At 46.4% G+C, this 22,220-nt stretch overlaps 9 pseudogenes; all 9 read right to left on the bottom strand.

Annotated features, from left to right (window-relative positions):
• Positions 1–5,609: 5,609 nt before the first annotated feature.
• Positions 5,610–5,678, bottom strand: LOC134411688 (U6 spliceosomal RNA; annotated as a pseudogene).
• A 1,115-nt stretch (positions 5,679–6,793) lies between these two features.
• On the bottom strand, positions 6,794–6,864 carry LOC134411809 (U6 spliceosomal RNA; annotated as a pseudogene).
• Positions 6,865–8,706: 1,842 nt separating this feature from the next.
• LOC134411763 (U6 spliceosomal RNA) lies at positions 8,707–8,775 on the bottom strand (annotated as a pseudogene).
• A 1,096-nt stretch (positions 8,776–9,871) lies between these two features.
• LOC134411755 (U6 spliceosomal RNA) lies at positions 9,872–9,942 on the bottom strand (annotated as a pseudogene).
• A 2,205-nt stretch (positions 9,943–12,147) lies between these two features.
• Positions 12,148–12,218, bottom strand: LOC134411754 (U6 spliceosomal RNA; annotated as a pseudogene).
• A 1,485-nt stretch (positions 12,219–13,703) lies between these two features.
• Positions 13,704–13,775, bottom strand: LOC134411807 (U6 spliceosomal RNA; annotated as a pseudogene).
• A 521-nt stretch (positions 13,776–14,296) lies between these two features.
• On the bottom strand, positions 14,297–14,365 carry LOC134411697 (U6 spliceosomal RNA; annotated as a pseudogene).
• Positions 14,366–19,046: 4,681 nt separating this feature from the next.
• On the bottom strand, positions 19,047–19,115 carry LOC134411734 (U6 spliceosomal RNA; annotated as a pseudogene).
• Positions 19,116–21,692: 2,577 nt separating this feature from the next.
• Positions 21,693–21,763, bottom strand: LOC134411746 (U6 spliceosomal RNA; annotated as a pseudogene).
• Between the last annotated feature and the right edge of the window lie 457 nt (positions 21,764–22,220).

Below are 22,220 nucleotides of genomic sequence, written 5' to 3'. Positions count from 1 at the left end.
TTGCCCCAAAACCACGTTCTAATACCCGTTCATGCGGAAAACGCGTATTGCCAAAATGGGCCATAACGGCACCTTCCCAATGAGGTAAGTGAACCAAACTCACTAGATGCACAAGACAAGGTGGGACATATATAGAAAGCTCCAGAAGTTACACCCAAACCACATTCAGATTCCCGTTCCGGTCAAAAACGTGTATTGCGTAAAATGGGCCGTAACGGCAGCTTCCCAATGAGGTAAGTGAACCAAACTCACCAGATGCACATGAGAAGTTGGGACAAATACAGAAAGCTCCAAAAGTTGCCCCCAAACCACGTTCAGATACCCTTTCCGGCAAAAACTCGTATTGCGCAAAACGGGCCGTAACGGCAGCTTCCCAATGAGTTAAGTGAACCAAACTCACCAGATGCACATGACAAGTTGGGACAAATATAGAAAGCTCCAAAAGTTGCCCGAAAACTACGTTCAGTTACCCGTTCCTGGCAAAAACGCGTATTGCGCAAATTATTGTTGCTATTATTATTATTATTATTATTATTATTATTATTATTATTATTATTTATTTATTTATATAGCACCATCAATGTACATGGTGCTGTACTGAGTAAAACAGTAAATAGCAAGACCCTGCCGCATAGGCTTATAATCTTATAAAAGCATAGTAAAACAATAAGGAGGGGTAGAGAATGCAAACAGGTACTGGGTAGGGTAAGCAGGCACAGGGTAGGGTAAAAGTATCAATAGAAAGTAACAGTAGAAGTCTGCACAACATCAAGTTTTAAAAGCTTTAGGAAAAAAAAAAGTTTTTAGTTGAGCTTTAAAAGCTGCGGTTGAACTTGTAGTTCTCAAATGTTCTGGAAGAGCGTTCCAGGCGTAAGGGGCAGCAAACGAAAATGGACGAAGCCGAGCAAGGGAAGTAGAGGCCCTTGGGCAGGCGAGAAACATGGCATCAGAGGAGCGAAGAGCACGAGCGGGGCAATAGTGTGAGATGAGAGAGGAGAGATAGGAAGGAGCTAGACCGTGAAAAGCTTTGAAGGTTAACAGAAGTTTATATTGGATTCTGAAGTGAATTGGAAGCCAATGAAGAGATTTCAGAAGCGGAGTAACATGGTCGGAGCGGCGAGCCAAGAAGATGATCTTTGCGGCAGAGTGGTGAACAGAAACCAACGGACTGATGTGAGAAGAAGGAAGGCCAGAGAGAAGAAGGTTGCAGTAGTCCAACCGTGAAATAACCAGTGCATGAACAAGCGTCTTGGCAGAAGAGACAGACAAAAATGATCGAATCCTGGCAATATTATACAGGAAAAATCGACGATTTAGCTACTGCCTCAATATGAGGAATAAAGGAGAGCGAGGAGTCAAATATAAAGCCAAGGCTACGAGCTTCCTTGATCGGAGTAAGCGTAACATCATTGACAGTAAGAGAGAATGAGAGATGAGGAGAAGGTTTAGGAGGAAAAACAAGCAATTCAGTCTTTGCCATGTTAAGTTTCAAGCGACGATGAAGCAGCCAAGCTGAGATATCTGAAAGACATGCCGAGATACGATCGTGAACATCAGGAGAAAGTTCCGGAGATGACAGATATAGTTGTGTATCATCGGCATACAGATGATATTGGAGGCCATGAGATTGAATAAGCTTGCCCAAGGGCAACATGTATAAGGAAAACAACAACGGGCCAAGCACCGAGCCTTGCGGAACCCCTACTGAAAGGGGAAAGGAGGAAGACGAGCTGCCATTAGTCAACACGCTGAAAGAGCGACCCGCTAGATAGGAGGCAAACCAGTTATAGACAGAGCCACAAAATCCAAGGTCATGAAGGGAATCTAAGAGAAGATCATGATCAACCGTGTCAAAGGCTGCAGTTAGATCAAGGAGAATAAGAACGGAATAATGGCCTTTAGACTTAGCAGTAAGGAGATCATTGGTGATCTTAGTAAGGGCTGTTTCGGTGGAATGCAGAGGACGGAATCCAGATTGAAAAGGATCCAAAGCAGAGTTACTAGAAAGAAAGTCAAGACAGCGAGAGTAGACCGCACGCTCCAGGATCTTTGAAACAAACGGCAACAAAGAGACAGGTCGTAACGGCACCTTCCCAATAAGGGAAGTGAACCAAACTCACCAGATACACATGACAATTTGGGACAAATAAAGAAAGCTCCAAAAGTTGCCCCCAAACCACGTTCAGATACCCTTTCCAGCAGAAAACGCGTATTGCGAAAATGGGCCGTAACGGCACCTTCCCAATGAGGTAAGTGAACCAAACTCACCAGATGCACATGACAAGGTAGGACAAATAAAGAAAGCTCCAAAAGTTGCCCCAAAACCACGTTCAGTTACCCGTTCCTGGCAAAAACGCGTATTGCGCAAAATGGGCCGTAACGACAGCTTCCCAATAAGGGAAGTGAACCAAACTCAACATATGCACATAACTAGGTGGGGCAAATATAGAAAGCTCCAAAAGTTACCCCGAAACCACGTTCAGATACCCTTTCTGGGCAAAAACGCGTATTGCACAAATTGGGCCGTAACGGCAACTTCCCAATGAGGTAAGTGAACCAAACTCACCAAATGCACATGACAAGGTGGGACAAATATAGAAAGCTCCATAAGTTGCCCCGAAATGACGTTCAGATACCCATTCCGGAAAAAAATCGTATTGTGCAAAACGGGCCGTAACGGTAGCTTCCCAATGAGGTAAGTGAACCAAACTCACCAGATGCACATGACAAGTTGGGACAAATATAGAAAGGGATTATGGAAACAAAGAGCGTTGAGAAATATGTCAGTAAGAATAAAAGAGAATTATTATAAAATTGTATGGAGGTGGTACCTAACTCTGGTTAGATTGAATAAGATAAACAATCAGCAATCAGAAAATTGTTGGAGAGGTTGTGGGGTTAAAGGAACGTATTTGCATATGTGGTGGGAATGTAACTATGTTCAGAAATTGTGGAAGATGGTGTTTTTGGAGATTGAAGAAATTGTGGAAATGAAGATAGAACGAATACCAAAAGTTGCATTGCTGTCACTATTTGAAGAAGATTTTAATTGTAAAAAGGAAACTAAGGAACTGATAACGAATTTGTTGATTGCAGCAAGATTGATTGTAGCTAGGAACTGGAAGAATCAAGGGGAATATTCTATTGAAGAATGGTATAAAGAAGTATGGGATATAGCTATTAATGATAAATTAACAAGTAATATTAAATGGAGAAGAGGTATAGCTAAATCAAATGATTTTGAAGGAATTTGGAAACAGTTCCTAATATTTGTGTTTTCAAAAGGAAGTGGGAAACCACCAGCAGAAGAAAGTATGAGATTCTGGAATCAGGAATGAGATCCCGAGGTGGGGAGTGCACTTGTAGGTTATTTTGATTATGTTATTAAGATAAGATTTTGTATTCAAATTGAACATTATATAGTATGTTGTTGTTGTTGTTGTTTTTATGTGAATGTAAATGTGTATGTTTAAGTTTTGTAATAATAATAATAATAATAATAATAATAATAATAAAAAAACAGATACCCTTTCCGGCAGAAAACGTGTATTGCGAAAATGGGCCGTAAAGGCACCTTCCCAATGAGGTAAGTGAACCAAACTCACCAGATGCACATGACAAGGTGGGACAAATATAGAAAGCTTTAAAAGTTGCCCCAAAACCACGTTCAGTTACCCATACCGGCAAAAATGTGTATTGCGCAAAATTTGCCGTAACGGCACCTTCCCAATAAGGGCAGTGAACCAAACTCACCATATGCACATAAATAGGTGGGGCAAATATAGAAAGATCCAAAAGTTACCCCGAAACCACGTTCAGATACCCGTTTTGGGCAAAAACGTGTATTGCGCAAATTGGGCGGTAACGGCAACTTCCCAATGAGGTAAGTGAACCAAACTCGCCAGATGCACATGACAAGGTAGGACAAATATAGAAAGTTCCAAAAGTTGCCCAGAAACCACGTTCAGATACCCTTTCAGGGCAAAAACACGTATTGCGCAAATTGGGCCGTAACGGCAACTTCCCAATGAGGTAAGTGAACCAAACTCACCAAATACACATGACAAGGCGGGACAAATATAGAAAGCTCCATAAGTTGCCCCAAAACGACGTTCAGATACCCTTTCCGGCAAAAACTCGTATTGCGCAAAACGGGCTGTAATGGCAGCTTCCCAATGAGGTAAGTGAACCAAACTCACCAGATGCACATGAATTAAAGGAAGCCAGATTCCGGCTGGACATCAGGAAAAACTTCCTGACTGTTAGAGGAGTGCGACAGTGGAATCAGCTACCTAGGGAGGTTGTGGGCTCTCCCACACTAGAGGCATTCAAGAGGCAGCTGGACAACCATCTCTCAGGGATGCTTTAGGGTGGATTCCTGCATTGAGCAGGGGGTTGGACTCGATGGCCTTGTAGGCCCCTTCCAACTCTGCTATTCTATGATTCTATGATTCTATGACAAGTTAGGACAAATACAGAAAGCTCCAAAAGTTGCCCCCAAACCACGTTCAGATACCCTTTCCGGCAGAAAACGTGTATTGCAAAAATGGGCCGTAACGGCACCTTCCCAATGAGGTAAGTGAACCATGTTGGGTTATTGTGCCAGAACTTTTCTCTCTCTGGAACTCTGTTTGTGCTCAGAAACAAACACACATCACGCAGGTCTTACACAGCAGAGCTGGTTTATTTCCTTCAGGCTTCTGTGCAGTTCAATTCAGATCAGTTCAGATCAGCACACTGAGGCATACACAGAGAGCAGTGATCAGAGAGCAGTGATCAGTTCCATTTTACACAAATGAGAAACTATATACAGATCTACACAATTCTTATCTACATTACATACAGCTGTGATGAGGCTAACTTAGAATCTTGGCAAGGTTCCCAGAACAGCCTCTATCTCAAGGTAATTGCCCACAGATATTCTTTCTCTGTTTAACCCTGAAATAGCCATACACACACAATTTTAATGACTAAGCAAGTATTTCTTTTCATATACTTAACAAACCAAACTCACCAGATGCACATGAAGGGTGGGACAAATATAGAAAGCTTTAAAAGTTGCCCCAAAATCACGTTCAGTTACCCATACCGGCAAAAATGCGTATTGCACAAATGGGCCGTAACGGCACCTTCCCAATAAGGGAAGTGAAACAAACTCACCATATGCACAGAACTAGGTGGGGCAAGTATAGAAAGCTCCAAAAGTAACCCCGAAACCACGTTCAGATACCGGTTGTGGGCAAAAACTCGTATTGCGCAAATTGGGCCATAACGGCAACTTCCCAATGAGGTAAGTGAACCAAACTCACCAGATGCACATGACAAGGTAGGACAAATACAGAAAGCTCCAAAAGTTGCCCCAAAACCACATTCAGATACACGTTCTGGGCAAAACTCATATTGCGCAAATTGGGCCGTACCGGCAACTTCCCAATAATGGAAGTGAACCAAACACGCCAGATGCACATTACAAAGTGGGGCAAATATATAAAGCTCCATAAGTTTCCCCGAAACGACGTTCATATACCAATTCCGACAAAGACTCGTATTGCGCAAAACAGGCCATAACGGCAGCTTCCCAATGAGGTAAATGAACAAAACTCACCAGATGCGCAGGGGCCATGCTAATCTTCTCTGTATCGTTCCAATTTTAATATATGTGCTGCCGAAGCGAGCACAACCCTAACCCTAACCCTAACCCTAACCCGGAACCTAACCCTAACCCGGAACCTAACCCTAACCAAAACCTAACCCAAACCCGGAACGTAACCCGGAACCTAACCCGTGAACCCAATCTGGAACCTAACCCGGAACCTAAACCGGAACCTAACCCGGAACCTAACCAGGAACCTAACCCGGCACCAAACACTAACCAGGAACATAACCCGGAACCTAACCCGGAACCTAACCCGGAACCTAACTCGGAACCTAACCAGGAACCTAACCTGGAACCTAACCCTAACCCGGAACCTAACCCTAACCTGGAACTTAACCCTAACTGTAACCCGGTACCTAACCCTAACCCGGAACCTAACCCTAACCCTAAACCGGAACCTAAACCTATCCCGGAACCTAACCCTAACCCTAACCCTAACCCGGAACCTAACCCTCACCCGGAACCTAACCCTAAACCGGAACCTAACCCTAACCCGGAACCTAACCCTAACCCTAACCAGGAACCTTAACCTAACCCGGAACCTAACCGGATTAGGGTTAGGCAAATATAGAAAGTTCCATAAGTTGCCCCGAAAAAACGTTCAGATACCCATTCCGGTAAAAACTCGCATTGCGCGAAATGGGCCGTAACGGCAGCTTTCCAATGAGGTAAGTGAACCAAACTCACCAGATACACATGACAAGTTGGGAGAAATATAGAAAGCTCCATAAGTTGCCCCCAAACCACGTTCAGAAGCCCGTTCTGGGCAAAAATGCGTATTGCGCAAAACGTACCATAGAAGCAGCTTCCAAATGACAAAAGTCCACCAAACTCACCAGATGCACATAACTAGGTGGGACAAATATAGAAAGCTCCATTAGTTGCACCGAAGCCACATTCAGAAACCCGTTCTTGCGGAAAACGCGTATTGCGAAAATGGGCCATAACGGCACCTTCCCAATGAAGTAAGTGAACCAAACTCACTAGATGCACAAGACAACGTGGGGCAAATATAGAAAGCTCCAAAAGTTACCCCAAAACCACGTTCAGATACCCGTTCCGGTCAAAAATGTGTATTGCGCAAAACGGGCGGTAACGGCAGCTTCCCAATGCAGTAAGTGAACCAAACTCACCAGATGCGCAGGGGCCATGCTAATCTTCTCTGTAGCGTTCCAATTTTTGTATATGTGTTGCCGAAGCGAGAACAATCCTAACCCTAACCCAAACCCTAACCCTAACCCTAACCCTAACCCTAACCCTAACCCTTACCCTAACCCTAACCCTAACCCTAACCCTAACCCTAACCCTAACCCTTACCTTTACCTTAACCCTAACCCTAACCCGAACCCTTAACTTTACCTTCACCCTAACCCTAACCCTAACCCTAACCCTAACCCTAACCTTAACCCTAACCCGAATTTTCTCTGTATCGTTCCAATTTTAATATATGTGCTGCCGATGTGAGCACAACCCTAACCATAACCCTAACCCTAAACCTAACCCTAACCCTAACCGTAACCCGAACCCGAACCCGAACCCGAACCCGAACCCGAACCCGAACCCTAACCCTAACCCTAACCCCAACCCTAACCCCAACTCTAACCCTAACCCTAACCCTAAACCCAACCCCAACCCTAACCCCAACCCTAACCCTAACCCTAACCCTAACCCTAACCCTAACACTAACACTAACCCTAACCCTAACCCGGAAACTAACCCTAACCCGAAACCTAACCCTGACCCGGAACCTAACCCTAACCCGGAACCTAATCCGGAACCTAACACAGAACCTAACACGGAACATAACCCTAACCCTAACCCTAACCCTAACCCGAACCCTAACCCGAACCCGAACCCAAACCCTAACCCGAACCCTAACCCGAACCCGAGCCCGAAACCGAACCCGAACCATAACCCTAACCCGGAAACTAACCCTTACCCGGAACCTAACCCTAACCCGGAACCTAACACGGAACCTAACACGGAACCTAACCCTAACCCTAACCCTAACCCGGAATGTAAGCCGGAACCTAACATTAATCCTAACCCTAACCTGGAACCTAACCCTAACCCGGAACCTAACCCGGAACCTAACCCAGAACCAAATTCGGAACCTAACCCGGAACCTAACCCGGAACCTAACGCTAACCCGGAACCTAACCCGGAACCTAACCCGGAACCTAACCCGGAACCAAACCAGGAACCTAACCCGGAACCTAACCCTAACCCAGAAACTAACCCTAATCCGGAACCTATCCCTAACCCTAACCCGGAACCTAACCCTAACCCAGAAACTAACCCTAACCCGGAACCTAACCCTAACCCTAACCCGGAACCTAACCCTAACCCTAACCCGTAACCTAACCCGAACCCGGAACCTAACCCGAACCCTAACCCGGAACCTAACCCTAAACTGGAACCTAACCCTAACCCGGAAACTAACCCTAACCCGGAACCTAACCGGGTTAGGGTTAGGCAAATATAGAAAGCTCTATAAGTTGTTCCGAAAAGACGTTCAGATACCCATTCCGGCAAAAACTCGTATTACGCAAAACGGGCCGTAACGGCAGCTTCCCAATGAGATAAGTGAACCAAAATCAGCAGATGCACATGACAAGTTGGGGCAAATAAAGAAAGCTCCAAAATATACCCCGAAACCACGTTCAGAAACCCGTGCTGGGCAAAACGCGTATTGCGCAAATTGGGCCATACCGGCAACTTCCCAATAAGTTAAGTGAACCAAACTAACTAGATGCACAAGACAAGGTGGGACAAATATAGAAAGCTCCAAAAGTAACCCAGAAACCACGTTCAGATACCGGTTCTGGGCAAAAACTCGTATTGCGCAAATTGGGCCGTAACGGCAACTTCCCAATGAGGTAAGTGAACCAAACTCACCAGATGCACATTACAAGATGGGGCAAATATATAAAGCTCCATAAGTTTCCCCGAAACGACGTTCATATACCAATTCCTACAAAGACTCGTATTGCGCAAAACAGGCCATAACGGCAACTTCCCAATGAGGTAAGTGAACAAAACTCACCGGATGCGCAGGGTCCATGCTAATCTACTCTGTATCGTTCCAATTTTAATATATGTGCTGCCGAAGCGAGCACAACCCTAACCCTAACCCTAACCCTAACCCTAACCCTAACTCTAACCCTAACCCTAACCCTAACGCTAACCCTAACCCGGAACCTAAACCTAACCCGGAACCTAACCCTAACCAAAACCTAACCCTGAACCTAACCCGGAACCTAACCAGGAACCTAACCAAGCACCAAACACTAACCAGGAACCTAACCCGGAACCTAACCCGGAACCTAACACGGAACCTAACTTGGAACCTAACCCGGAACCTAACCTGGAACCTAACCCTAACCCGGAACGTAACCCTAACCTGGAACTTAACCCTAACTGTAACCCGGTACCTAACCCTAACCCGGAACCTAACCCTAACCCTAACCCGGAACCTAAACCTATCCCGGAACATAACCCTAACCCTAACCCTATCCCGGAACCTAATCCTCACCCGGAACCTAACCCTAAACCGGAACCCAACCCTAACCCGGAACCTAACCCTAACCCTAACCCGGAACCTTAACCTAACCCGGAACCTAACCGGATTAGGGTTAGGCAAATATAGAAAGTTCCATAAGTTGCCCCAAAAAAACGTTCAGATACCCATGCCGGCAAAAACTCGTATAGCGCGAAATGGGCCGTAACGGCAGCTTTCCAATGAGGTAAGTGAACCAAACTCACCACATACACATGAGAAGTTGGGAGAAATATAGAAAGCTCCATAAGTTGCCCCCAAACCACGTTCAGAAACCCGTTCTGGGCAAAAATGCGTATTGCGCAAAATGTACCATAGAGGCAGCTTCCAAATGACGAAAGTCCACCAAACTCACCAGATGCACATAACTAGGTGGGACAAATAAAGAAAGCTCCATTAGTTGCACCGAAGCCAAATTCAGAAACCCGTTCTTGCGGAAAACGCGTATTGCGAAAATGGGCCGTAACGGCACTTTCCCAATGAGGTAAGTGAACCAAACTCACTAGATGCACAAGATAATGTGGGACAAATATAGAAAGCTCCAAAAGTTACCCCAAAACCACGTTCAGATACCCGTTCCGGTCAAAAACGTGTATTGCGCAAAATGGGCGGTAACGGCAGCTTCCCAATGCGGTAAGTGAACCAAACTCACCAGATGCGCAGGGGCCATGCTAATCTTCTCTGTATCGTTCCAATTTTTGTATATGTGTTGCCGAAGCGAGAACAATCCTAACCGTAACCCTAACCCTAACCCTAACCCTAACCCTAACCCTAACCCTAACCCTAACCCTAACCCTAACCCTAACCCTAACCTTTACCTTAACCCTAACCCTAACCCTAACCCTTACCTTTACCTTCACCCTAACCCTAACCCTAACCCTAACCCTAACCCTAACCCTAACCCTAACCCTAACCCTAACCCTAATTTTATCTGTATCGTTCCAATTTTAATATATGTGCTGCCGATGCGAGCACAACCCTAACCCTAACCCTAACCCTAACCCTAACCCTAACCCTAACCGTAACCCTAACCCCAACCCGAACCCGAACCCGAACCCTAACCCTAACCCTAACCCTAACCCCAACCCCAACCCTAACCCCAACCCTAACCCTAACCCTAACCCTAACCCCAACCCCAACCCTAACCCCAACCCTAACCCTAACCCTAACTTTAACCCTAACCCTAACCCTAACCCTAACCCTAACCCTAACCCTAACCCGGAACCTAACCCGAACCCGGAACCTAACCCTAACCCGGAACCTAACCCGGAACCTAACCCGGAACCTAACACGGAACCTAATCCTAACCCTAACCCGAACCCGAACCCGAACCCCAACCCCAACCCGAACCATAACCCTAACCCGGAAACTAACCCTAACCCGGAACCTAACCCAAACCCGGAAACCAACCCGGAACGTAACACGGAACCTAACCCTAACCCTAACCCTAACCCTAACCCGGAATGTAAGCCGGAACCTAACCGTAATCCTAACCCTAACCTGGAACCTAACCCTAACCCGGAACGTAACCCGGAACCTAACCCGGAACCAAATTCGGAACCTAACCCGGAACCTAACCCGGAACCTAACGCTAACCCGGAACCTAACCCGGAACCTAACCCGGAACCTAACCCGGAACCAAACCAGGAACCTAACCCGGAACCTAACCCTAACCCAGAACCTAAACCTAATCCGGAACATATCCCTAACCCTAACCCGGAATCTAACCCTAACCCAAAACCTAACCCTAACCCGGAACCTAACCCTAACCCTAACCCGGAACATAACCCTAACCCGGAACCTAACCCTAACCCGGTACCTAACCATAACCCGGAACCTAACCCTAAACCGGAAACTAACCCTAACCCGGAAACTAACCCTAACCCGGAACCTAACCGGGTTAGGGTTAGGCAAATATAGAAAGCTCTATAAGTTGCTTCGAAAAGACATTCAGATACCCATTCCGTCAAAAAGTCGTATTGCGCAAAACGGGCCGTAACGGCAGCTTCCCAATGAGGTAAGTGAACCAAAATCACTAGATGCACATGACAAGTTGGGGCAAATAAAGAAAGCTCCAAAATTAACCCCGAAAGCACGTTCAGAAACCCGTGCTGGGCAAAAACGCGTATTGCGCAAATTGGGCCATACCGGCAACTTCCCAATAAGTTAAGTGAACCAAACACACTAAATGCATAAGACAAGGTGGGACAAATATAGAAAGCTCCAAAAATTACCCCAAAACCATGTTCAGATATACATTCCGGTCAAAAATGTGTATTGCGCAAAAAGGGCCGTAACGGCAGCTTCCCAATGAGGTAAGTGAACCAAACTCAGCAGATGCACATGACAAGATGGGACAAATACAGAAAGCTCCAAAAGTTGCCCCCAAACCACGTTCAGATACCCTTTCCGGCAAAAACTCGTATTGCGCAAAATGGGCCGTAACGGCAGCTTTCCAATGAGGTAAGTGAACCAAACTCACCACATACACATGACAAGTTGGGAGAAATATAGAAAGCTCCATAAGTTGCCCCCAAACCGCGTTCAGAAACCCGTTCTGGGCAAAAATGCGTATTGCGCAAAACGTACCATAGAGGCAGCTTCCAAATGACGAAAGTCCACCAAACTCACCAGATGCACATAACTAGGTGGGACAAATATAGAAAGCTCCATTAGTTGCACCGAAGCCACATTCAGAAACCGGTTCTTGCGGAAAACGCGTATTGCGAAAATGGGCCGTAACGGCACTTTCCCAATGAGGTAAGTGAACCAAACTCACTAGATGCACAAGACAACGTGGGACAAATATAGAAAGCTCCAAAAGTTACCCCAAAACCACGTTCAGATACCCGTTCCGGTCAAAAACGTTGATTGTGCAAAATGGGCCATAACGGCACCTTCCCAATAAGGGAAGTGAACCAAACTCACCAGATGCGCAGGGGCCATGCTAATCTTCTCTGTATCGTTCCAATTTTTGTATATGTGTTGCCGAAGCGAGAACAATCCTAACCGTAACCCTAACCCTAACCCTAACCCTAACCCTAACCCTAACCCTAACCCTAACCCTAACCCTTACCTTTACATTAACCCTAACCCTATCCCTTACCCTTACCTTTACCTTCACCCTAACCCTAACCCTAACCCTAACCCTAATCCTAACCTTAACCCTAATTTTATCAGTATCGTTCCAATTTTAATATATGTGCTGCCGATGCGAGCACAACCCTAACCCTAACCCTAACCCTAACCCTAACCCTAACCCTAACCCTAACCGTAACCCTAACCCCAACCCGAACCCTAACCCTAACCCTAACCCTAACCCTAACCCTAACCCTAACCCCAACCCTAACCCCAACCCTAACCCTAACCCTAACCCTAACCCCAACCCCAACCCTAACCCCAACCCTAACCCTAACCCTAACCCTAACCCTAACCCTAACCCTAACCCGGAACCTAACCCGAACCCGGAACCTAACCCTAACCCGGAACCTAACCCGGAACCTAACACGGAACCTAACACGGAACCTAACCCTAACCCTAACCCGAACCCGAACCCGAACCCAAATCCTAACCCTAACCCTAACCCTAACCCGAACCCGAACCCCAACCCGAACCATAACCCTAACCCGGAAACTAACCCTAACCCGGAACCTAACCCTAACCCGGAACCTAACACGGAACGTAACACGGAACCTAACCCTAACCCTAACCCTAACCAGGAATGTAAGCCAGAACCTAACCTTAATCCTAACCCTAACCTGGAACCTAACCCTAACCCGGAAAGTAACCCGGAACCTAACCCGGAACCAAATTCGGAACCTAACCCGGAACCTAACCCGGAACCTAACTCGGAACCTAACCCGGAACCAAACCAGCTACCTAACCCGGAACCTAACCCTAACCCAGAACCTAAACCTAATCCGGAACATATCCCTAACCCTAACCCGGAACCTAACCCTAACCCGGAACCTAACCCTAACCCGGAACCTAACCCTAAACCGGAACCTAACCCTAACCCGGAAACTAACTCTAACCCGGAACCTAACCGGGTTAGGGTTAGGCAAATATAGAAAGCTCTATAAGTTTCTCCGAAAAGACGTTCAGATACCCATTCCCGCAAAAACTCGTATTGCGCAAAATGGGCCGTAACGGCAGCTTCCCAATGAGGTAAGTGAAACAAAATCACCAGATGCACATGACAAGTTGGGGCAAATAAAGAAAGCTCCTAAACTAACCCCGAAAGCATGTTCAGAAACCCGTGCTGGGCAAAAACGCGTATTGCGCAAATTGGTCCATACCGGCAACTTCCCAATAAGTTAAGTGAACCAAACTAACTAGATGCACAAGACAAGGTGGGACAAATATAGAAAGCTCCAAAAGTTACCCCAAAACCACGTTCAGATACCCGTTCCGGTCAAAAACGTGTATTGCGCAAAACGGGCCGTAATGGCAGCTTCCCAATGCGGTAAGTGAACCAAACTCACCAGATACGCAGGGGCCATGCTAATCTTCTCTGTATCGTTCCAATTTTTGTATATGTGTTGCCGTAGCGAGCAAAACCCTAACCCTAACCCTAACCCTAACCCTAACCCTAACCCTAACCCTAACCCTAACTCTAACCCTAACCCTAACCCTAACTGTAACCCTAACCCTAACCCTAACCCTAACCCTAACTCTAACCCTAACCCTAATTTTATCTGTATCGTTCCAATTTTAGTATATGTGCTGCCGATGCGAGCACAACCCTAACCCTAACCCTAACCCTAACCCTGACCCTAACCCTAACCCCGAACCTAACCCTAACCCGGAACCTAACCCTAACCCAGAACCTAACACGGAACCTAACGCAGAACCTAACCCTAACCCTAACCCTAACCCTATCCCCAACCCTAACCCTAACCCTAACCCTAAGCCTAACCCAAACTCACCAGATGCACATGACAAGGTAGGACAAATGTAGAAAGCTCCAAAAGTTGCCCCAAAACCACGTTCAGTTACCTGTTTCTGGCAAAAACGCGTATTGCCCAAAATGGGCCGTAACGGCAACTTCCCAATAAGGGAAGTGAACCAAACTCACCAGATGCGCAGGGGCCATGCTAATCTTCTCTGTATCGTTCCAATTTTTGTATATGTGTTGCCGAAGCGAGCACAACCCTAACCGTAACCCTAACCCTAACCCTAACCCTAACCCTAACCCTAACCCTAACCCTAACCCTAACCCTAACCCTAACCCTAACCCTAACCCTAACCCTAACCCTAATTTTATCTGTATCGTTCCAATTTTAGTATATGTGCTGCCGATGCGAGCACAACCCTAACCCTAACCCTAACCCTCACCCTCACCCTCACCCTAACCCTAACCCTAACCCTAACCCTAATCCTAACCCTAACCCCAAACCCAACCCCAACCCCAACCCCAACCCTAACCCTAACCCTAACCCTAACGCTAACCCTAACCCTAACCCTAACACTAACCCTAATGTTAACACTACCTTTAACCCTAACCCTAACCCTAACGCTATCCCTAACCCTAACCCTAACCCTAACCCGGAACCTAACCCTAACCAAGAACCTAACCCTAACACGGAACCTAACACGAAACCTAGCACGGAACCTAACACGGAACGTAACCCTAACCCTAAACCTAACCCTAACCAGAACCCGAACCCGAACCCGAACCCGAACCCTAAACCGAACCCAAACCATAACCCAAACCCTGAAACTAACCCTAACCGGGAACCTAAACCTAACCCGGAACCTAACACGGAACCTAACACGGAACCTAACCCTAACCCTAACCCTAACCCGGAACCTAACCCGGAACCTAACCCGGAACCTAACTCGGAACCTAACCCGGAACCTAACATTAATCCTAACCCTAACCCGGAACCTAACCCGGAACCTAACCCGGTACCTAAACCGGAACCTAACCCGGAACCAAACCCGGAACCTAACCCGGAACCTAACCCGGAACCCACCCCTAACCCTAACCCGGAACCTAACACTAACCCGGAACCAAACCCTAATCCGGAACCTATCCCTAACCCTAACCCGGAACCTAACCATAACCCGGAACCTAACCCTAACCCGGAACCTAACCCTAACCCTAACCCGGAACCTAACCCTAACCCAGAACCTAACCCTAAACCGGAACCTGACCCTAAACCGGAACCTAACCCTAACCCTAACCCATAAGTTGCCCCGAAACCACATTCAGAAACCCGTTCTGGGCAAAAATTCGTATTGCGCAAAACGTACCGTAAAAGCAGCTTCCCAATGAGGAAAGTCCACCGAACTCACCAGATGCACATAACTAGGGGGGACAAATATAGTAAGCTCCATAAGTTGCCCCGAAACGACGTTCAGATACCAATTCCGGCAAAAACTCGTATTGCGCAAAACGGGCCGTAACAGCAGCTTCCCAATGAGGTAAGTGAACCAAACGCACCAAATGCACATGACAAGTTGGGACAAATATAGACAGCACCAAAAGTTGCCCCAAAACCACGTTCTGATACCCGTTCTTGCGGAAAACGCGTATTGCGAAAATGGGCCGTAACAGCACCTTCCCATGAGGTAAGTGAACCAAACTCACCAGATGCACATGACAAGTTGGGACAAATACAGAAAGCTTCAAAAGTTATCCCCAAACCACGTTCAGATACCGTTTCTGGCAGAAAACGTGTATTTCGAAAATGGGCCGTAACGGCACCTTCCCAATGAGGTAAGTGAACCAAACTCACCAGATGCACATGACAAGGTGGGACAAATATAGAAAGCTCCAAAAGATGCCCCGAAACCACGTTCAGATACCCGTTCTGGGCAAATGCGCGTATTGCGCATATTGGGCCGTAACGGAAGCTTCCCAATGAGGTAAGTGAACCAAACTCACCAGATGCACATGACAAGTTGGGACAAATATAGAAAGCTCCAAAAGTTGCCCCAAAACCACGTTCTAATACCCGTTCCTGCGGAAAACGCATATTGCGAAAATGGGCCGTAACAGCACCTTCCCAATGAGGTAAGTGAACCAAAATCTCTAGTTGCACAAGACAAGGTGGGACATATACAGAAAGCTCCAAAAGTTACACCAAAACCACGTTCAGATACCCGTTCCGTTCAAAAACCTGTATTGCGCAAAATGGGCTGTAACGGCAGCTTCCCAATTAGGTAAATGAACGAAACTCATGAGATGCACATGACAAGATGGGACAAATACAGAAAGGTTGAAAAGTTTCCCCCAAACCACGTTCAGATACCCTTTCCGGCTGAAAAAGTGTATTTCGAAAATGGGCCGTAACGGCACCTTCCCAATAAGGGAAGTGAACCAAACTCACCATATGCACAGAACTAGGTGGGGCAAATATAGAAGGCTCCAAAAGTAACCCCAAAACCACGTTCTAATACCCGTTCTTGCGGAAAACGTGTATTGCGAAAATGGGCCGTAACTAAAAACTTTTCCTTTTCCTAAAGCTTTTAAAACTTGATGTTGTGCAGACTTCTACTGTTACTTTCTACTGTTAGTTTTTCCCTACCCTGTGCCTGCTTACCCTACCCTGTACCTGTTTGCATTCTCTTCCCCTCCTCATTGTTTTACTATGATTTTATTAGATTGTAAGCCTATGAAGCAGGGTCTTGCTATTTACTGTTTTACTCTGTACAGCACCATGTACATTGATGGTGCTATATAAATAAATAATAATAATAATAATAATAATAAACCGGAACCTAACCCTAAACCGAAACCTAACCCTAACCCGGAACTTAACCGGGTTAGGGTTATGGAAAAAATATAAAAAGCTCTATAAGTTGCAACGAAACGATGTTCAGATACGCATTCCGGCAAAAACTCGAATTGCGCAAAAAGGGCCGTAATGGCAGCTTCCCAATGAGGTAAGTGAACCGAAATCACCAGATGCACATGACAAGTTGGGGCAAATAAAGAAAGCTCAAAAATTTACCCCGAAACCTCGTTCAGAATCCCGTGCTGGGCCAAAACGTGTATTGCGCTAATTGGGCCGTAACGGCAACTTCCCAATAAGTTAAGTGAACCAAACACACTAAATGCACAAGACAAGGTGGGACAAATATAGAAAGCGCTTAAAATTACCCCAAACCAAGTTCAGACATACATTCCGGTCAAAAATGTGTATTGCGCAAAAAGGGCCGTAACGGCAGCTTCCCAATGAGGTAAGTGAACCAAACTCAGCAGATGCACATGACAAGTTGGGACAAATACAGAAAGCTCCAAAAGTTGCCCCCAAATCACGTTCAGATACCCTTTCCGGCAGAAAACATGTATTGCGAAAATGGGCTGTAACGGGAACTTCCCAATGAGGTAAGTGAACCAAACTCACCAGATGCACATGACAAGTTGTTACAAATATAGACAGCTTCTAAAGTTACCCCAAAAGCACGTTCAGATACCCGTTTTCGGCAAAAACGCTTATTGCGAAAAACGGGCCATAAAAGCAGCTTCCCAATGAGGTAAGAGAACCAAACTCACCAGATGCACATGACAAGGTAGGACAAATATAGAAAGCTCCAAAAGTTGCCCCAAAACCACGTTCAGTTACCTGTTTCTGGCAAAAATGCGTATGGCCCAAAATAGGCCGTAACGGCAACTTCCCAATAAGGGAAGTGAACCAAACTCACCAGATGCACATGACAAGTTGGCACAAAAATAGACAGCTCCAAAAGTTACCCAAAACCACGTTCAGATACACGATCTGGTCAAAAACGCATATTGCGCAAATTGGGCCGTAAAAGCAGCTTCCCAATGAGGAAAGTGAACCAAACTCACCAGATGAACATGACAAGGTGGGACAAATATAGAAAGCTCCAAAAGTTGCACCAAAAACAACGTTCGAACACCCGTTCTTGCGGAAGGGACAAATATAGAAAACTCCAAAAGTTGCCACCAAACCACGTTCAGAAACCTGTTCTGGGCAAAAATGCGTATTGCGCAAAACGTATTGTAAAAGCAGCTTCCCAATGAGGAAAGTCCACCAAACTCACCAGATGCACATAACTAGGTGGTACAAATATAGAAAGCTCCAAAAGTTGCCCCGAAACCACGTTCATATACCCGTTTTTGCGGAAAACGCGTATTGCGAAAATGGGCCGTAACGGCAACTTCCCAATGAGGTAAGTGAACCAAACTCACTAGATGCACAAAACAAGGCGGGACAAATATAGAAAGCTCCAAAAGTTACCCCAAAACCACGTTCAGATACCCGTTCCGGTCAAAAACGTGTATTGTGCAAAATGGGCCATAACGGCACCTTCCCAATAAGGGAAGTGAACCAAACTCACCAGATGAACATGACAAGGTGGGACAAATATAGAAAGCTCCAAAAGTTGCACCAAAAACAACGTTCGAACACCCGTTCTTGCGGAAGGGACAAATATAGAAAACTCCAAAAGTTGCCACCAAACCACGTTCAGAAACCCGTTCTGGGCAAAAATGCGTATTGCGCAAAACGTATTGTAAAAGCAGCTTCCCAATGAGGAAAGTCCACCAAACTCACCAGATGCACATAACTAGGTGGTACAAATATAGAAAGCTCCAAAAGTTGCCCCGAAACCACGTTCATATACCCATTTTTGCGGAAAACGCGTATTGCGAAAATGGGCCGTAACGGCAACTTCCCAATGAGGTAAGTGAACCAAACTCACTAGATGCACAAAACAAGGCGGGACAAATATAGAAAGCTCCAAAAGTTACCCCAAAACCACGTTCAGATACCCGTTCCGGTCAAAAACGTGTATTGTGCAAAATGGGCCATAACGGCACCTTCCCAATAAGGGAAGTGAACCAAACTCACCAGATGCGCAGGGGCCATGCTAATCTTCTCTGTATCATTCCAATTTTTGTATATGTGTTGCCGAAGCGAGCACAACCCTAACCGTAACCCTAACCCTAACCCTAACCCTAACCCTAACCCTAACCCTAACCCTAACCCTAACCCTAACCCTTACCCTAACCCTAACCCTAACCCTAACCCTAACCCTAACCCTAATCCTAACCCTAACCCTAACACTAACCCTAACCCTAACCCTAACCCTAACCCTAACCCTAATTTTATCTGTATCGTTCCAATTTTAGTATATGTGCTGCCGATGCGAGCACAACCCTAACCCTCACCCTAACCCTCACCCTAACGTTAACCCTAACCCTAACCCTAACCCTAACCCTAACCCTAACCCGGAACCTATACCTAATCCAAATCTAACCCTAACCCGGAACCTAACACGGAACCTAGCACGGAACATAACATGGAACCTAAAACTAACCCTAACCCGAACCCTAACCCGAACCCTAACCCTAACCCGAACCCGAACCCTAAGCCGAACCCGAACCATAACCCTAAACCGGAAACTAACCCTAACCCGGAACCTAACCCTAACCCGGAACCTAACACGGAACCTAACACTGAACCTAACCCTAACCCTAACCCTAACCCGGAACCTAAACCGGAATCTAACCCGGAACCTAACCCGGAACCTAACCTTAATCCTAACCCTAACCCGGAACCTAACCCGGAACCTAACCCGGAACCAAACCCGGAACCTAACCCGGAATCTAACCCGGAACCCAACCATAACCCTAACCCGGAACCTAACACTAACCTGGAACCTAACCCTAATCCGGAACCTATCCCTAACCCTAACCCGGAACCTAACCCTAACCCGGAACCTAACCCTTACACGGAACCTAACCCTAACCCTAAACCGGAACCTAACCCTAACCCGGAACCTAACCCTAACCCGGAACCTAACCCTAACCCGGAACCTAACCCTAAAACGGAACCTGACCCTAATCCGGAACCTAACCCTAACCCTAACCCGGAACCTAACCTTAACCCGGAACCTAACCCTAACCCGGAACCTAATACTAACCCTAACCCGGAACCTAACCCTAACCCGGAACCTAATCCAAACCCGGAACCTAACCATAACCCGGAACCTAACCCTAACCCTAACCCTAACCCGGAACCTAACCCTAACCCGGAACATAACCCTAAACCGGAACCTAACCCTAACCCGGAACATAACCCTAACCCGGAACCTTAACCTAACCCGGAACCTAACCGGGTTTGGGTTAGGCAAATATAGAAAGCTCTATAAGTTGCTCCGAAAAGTCGTTCAGATACCCATTCCGGCAAAAACTCGTATTGCGCAAAAAGGGCCGTAACGACAGCTTCCCAATGAGGTAAGTGAACCAAACTCACCAAATACACATGATAAGTTGGGGCAAATAAAGAAAGCTCAAAAATTTACCCCGAAACCACGTTCAGAAACCCGTGCTGGGCAAACACGCGTATTGCGCAAATTGGGCCGTAACGGCAACTTCCCAATAAGTTAAGTTAACCAAACACACTAAATGCACAAGACAAGGTGGGACAAATATAGAAAGCTCCAAAAATTACCCCAAAACCAAGTTCAGATATATATTCCGGTCAAAAATGTGTATTGCGCAAAAAGGGCAGTAACGGCGGCTTCCCAATGAGGTAAGTGAACCAAACTCAGCAGATGCCCATGACAAGTTGGGACAAATACAGAAAGCTCAAAAAGTTGTCCCCGAACCACGTTCAGATCCCCTTTCCGGCAGAAAACGTGTATTGCGAAAATGGGCCGTAAAGGCACCTTTCCAATGAGGTAAGTGAACCAAACTCACCAGATGCACATGACAAGGTGGAACAAATATAGAAAGCTCCAAAAGTTGCCACAAAACCACGTTCAGTTACCCATTCCGGCAAAAACTCGTATTGCGCAAAACGGGCCGTAACGGCTGCTTCCCAATTAGGAAAGTGAACCAGACTCACCAGATGCACATGACAAGGTGGGACAAATATAGAAATCTCCAAAAGTTTCTCCAAAACCACGTTCAGATACCCGTTCCTGGCAAAAACGTGTATTGCGCAAATTGTGCCATAACGGCAACATCCCAGTGACGTAAGTGAACCAAACTCACAAGATGCACATGACAAGGTGGGGCAAATATAGAAAGCTCCATAAGTTGCCCCGAAACGACGTTCTAACACCCGTTCTTGCGGAAGGGACAAATATAGAAAGCTCTAACAGTTGCCCCCAAACCACGTTCAGAAACCCGTTCTGGGCAAAAATGCGTATTGCGCCCATCGTTGCTTCCCAATGATTAAAGTCCACCAAACACACCAGATGCACACAAATAGGTTGGACAAATATAGAAAGCTCCATAAGTTGCACCGAAACCACGTGCAGATGGTTCTTGCGGAAAAGCGTATTGCGAAAATGTTCCGTAACGGAACCTTCCCAATGAGGTAAGAGAACCCAACTCACTAGATGCAAAAGACAAGGTGGGACAAATATAGAAAGCTCCAAAAGTTACACCAAAACCACGTTCAGATACCCGTTCCGGTCAAAAACGTTGATTGTGCAAAATGGGCCATAACGGCACCTTCCCAATAAGGGAAGTGAACCAAACTCACCAGATGCGCAGGGGCCATGCTAATCTTCTCTGTATCGTTCCAATTTTTGTATATTTGTTGCCGAAGCGAGCACAACCCTAACCCTAACCCTAACCCTAACCCTAACCCTAACCCTAACCCTAACCCTAACCCTAACCCTAACCCTAACCCTAACCCTAACCCTAACCCTAACCCTAAACCTAAACCTAATCCTAACCCTAACCCTAACCCTAACCCTAACTCTAACCCTAACCCTAACCCTAACCCTAATTTGATCTGTATCGTTCCAATTTTAGTATATGTGCTGCCGATGCGAGCACAACCCTAACCCTAACCCTAACCCTCACCCTCACCCTCACCCTAACCCTAACCCTAACCCTAACCTTAACCCTAACCCTAACCCTAACCCTAACCCTAACCCTAACCCTAACCACAACCCTAACCCCAACCCTAACCCTAACCCTAACCCTAACCCTAACCCTAACCCTAACCCCAACCCTAACCCCAACCCTAACCCTAACCCTAACCCTAAACCGAACCCGAACCCGATCCC

This window comes from Elgaria multicarinata, chromosome 20 (genome assembly GCF_023053635.1).
Source record: "Elgaria multicarinata webbii isolate HBS135686 ecotype San Diego chromosome 20, rElgMul1.1.pri, whole genome shotgun sequence".
In the NCBI taxonomy this organism is placed as follows: domain Eukaryota; kingdom Metazoa; phylum Chordata; class Lepidosauria; order Squamata; family Anguidae; genus Elgaria; species Elgaria multicarinata.
Note: the sequence above shows the minus strand (reverse complement) of the source record. Positions and strands in the feature narration are given on the sequence as shown.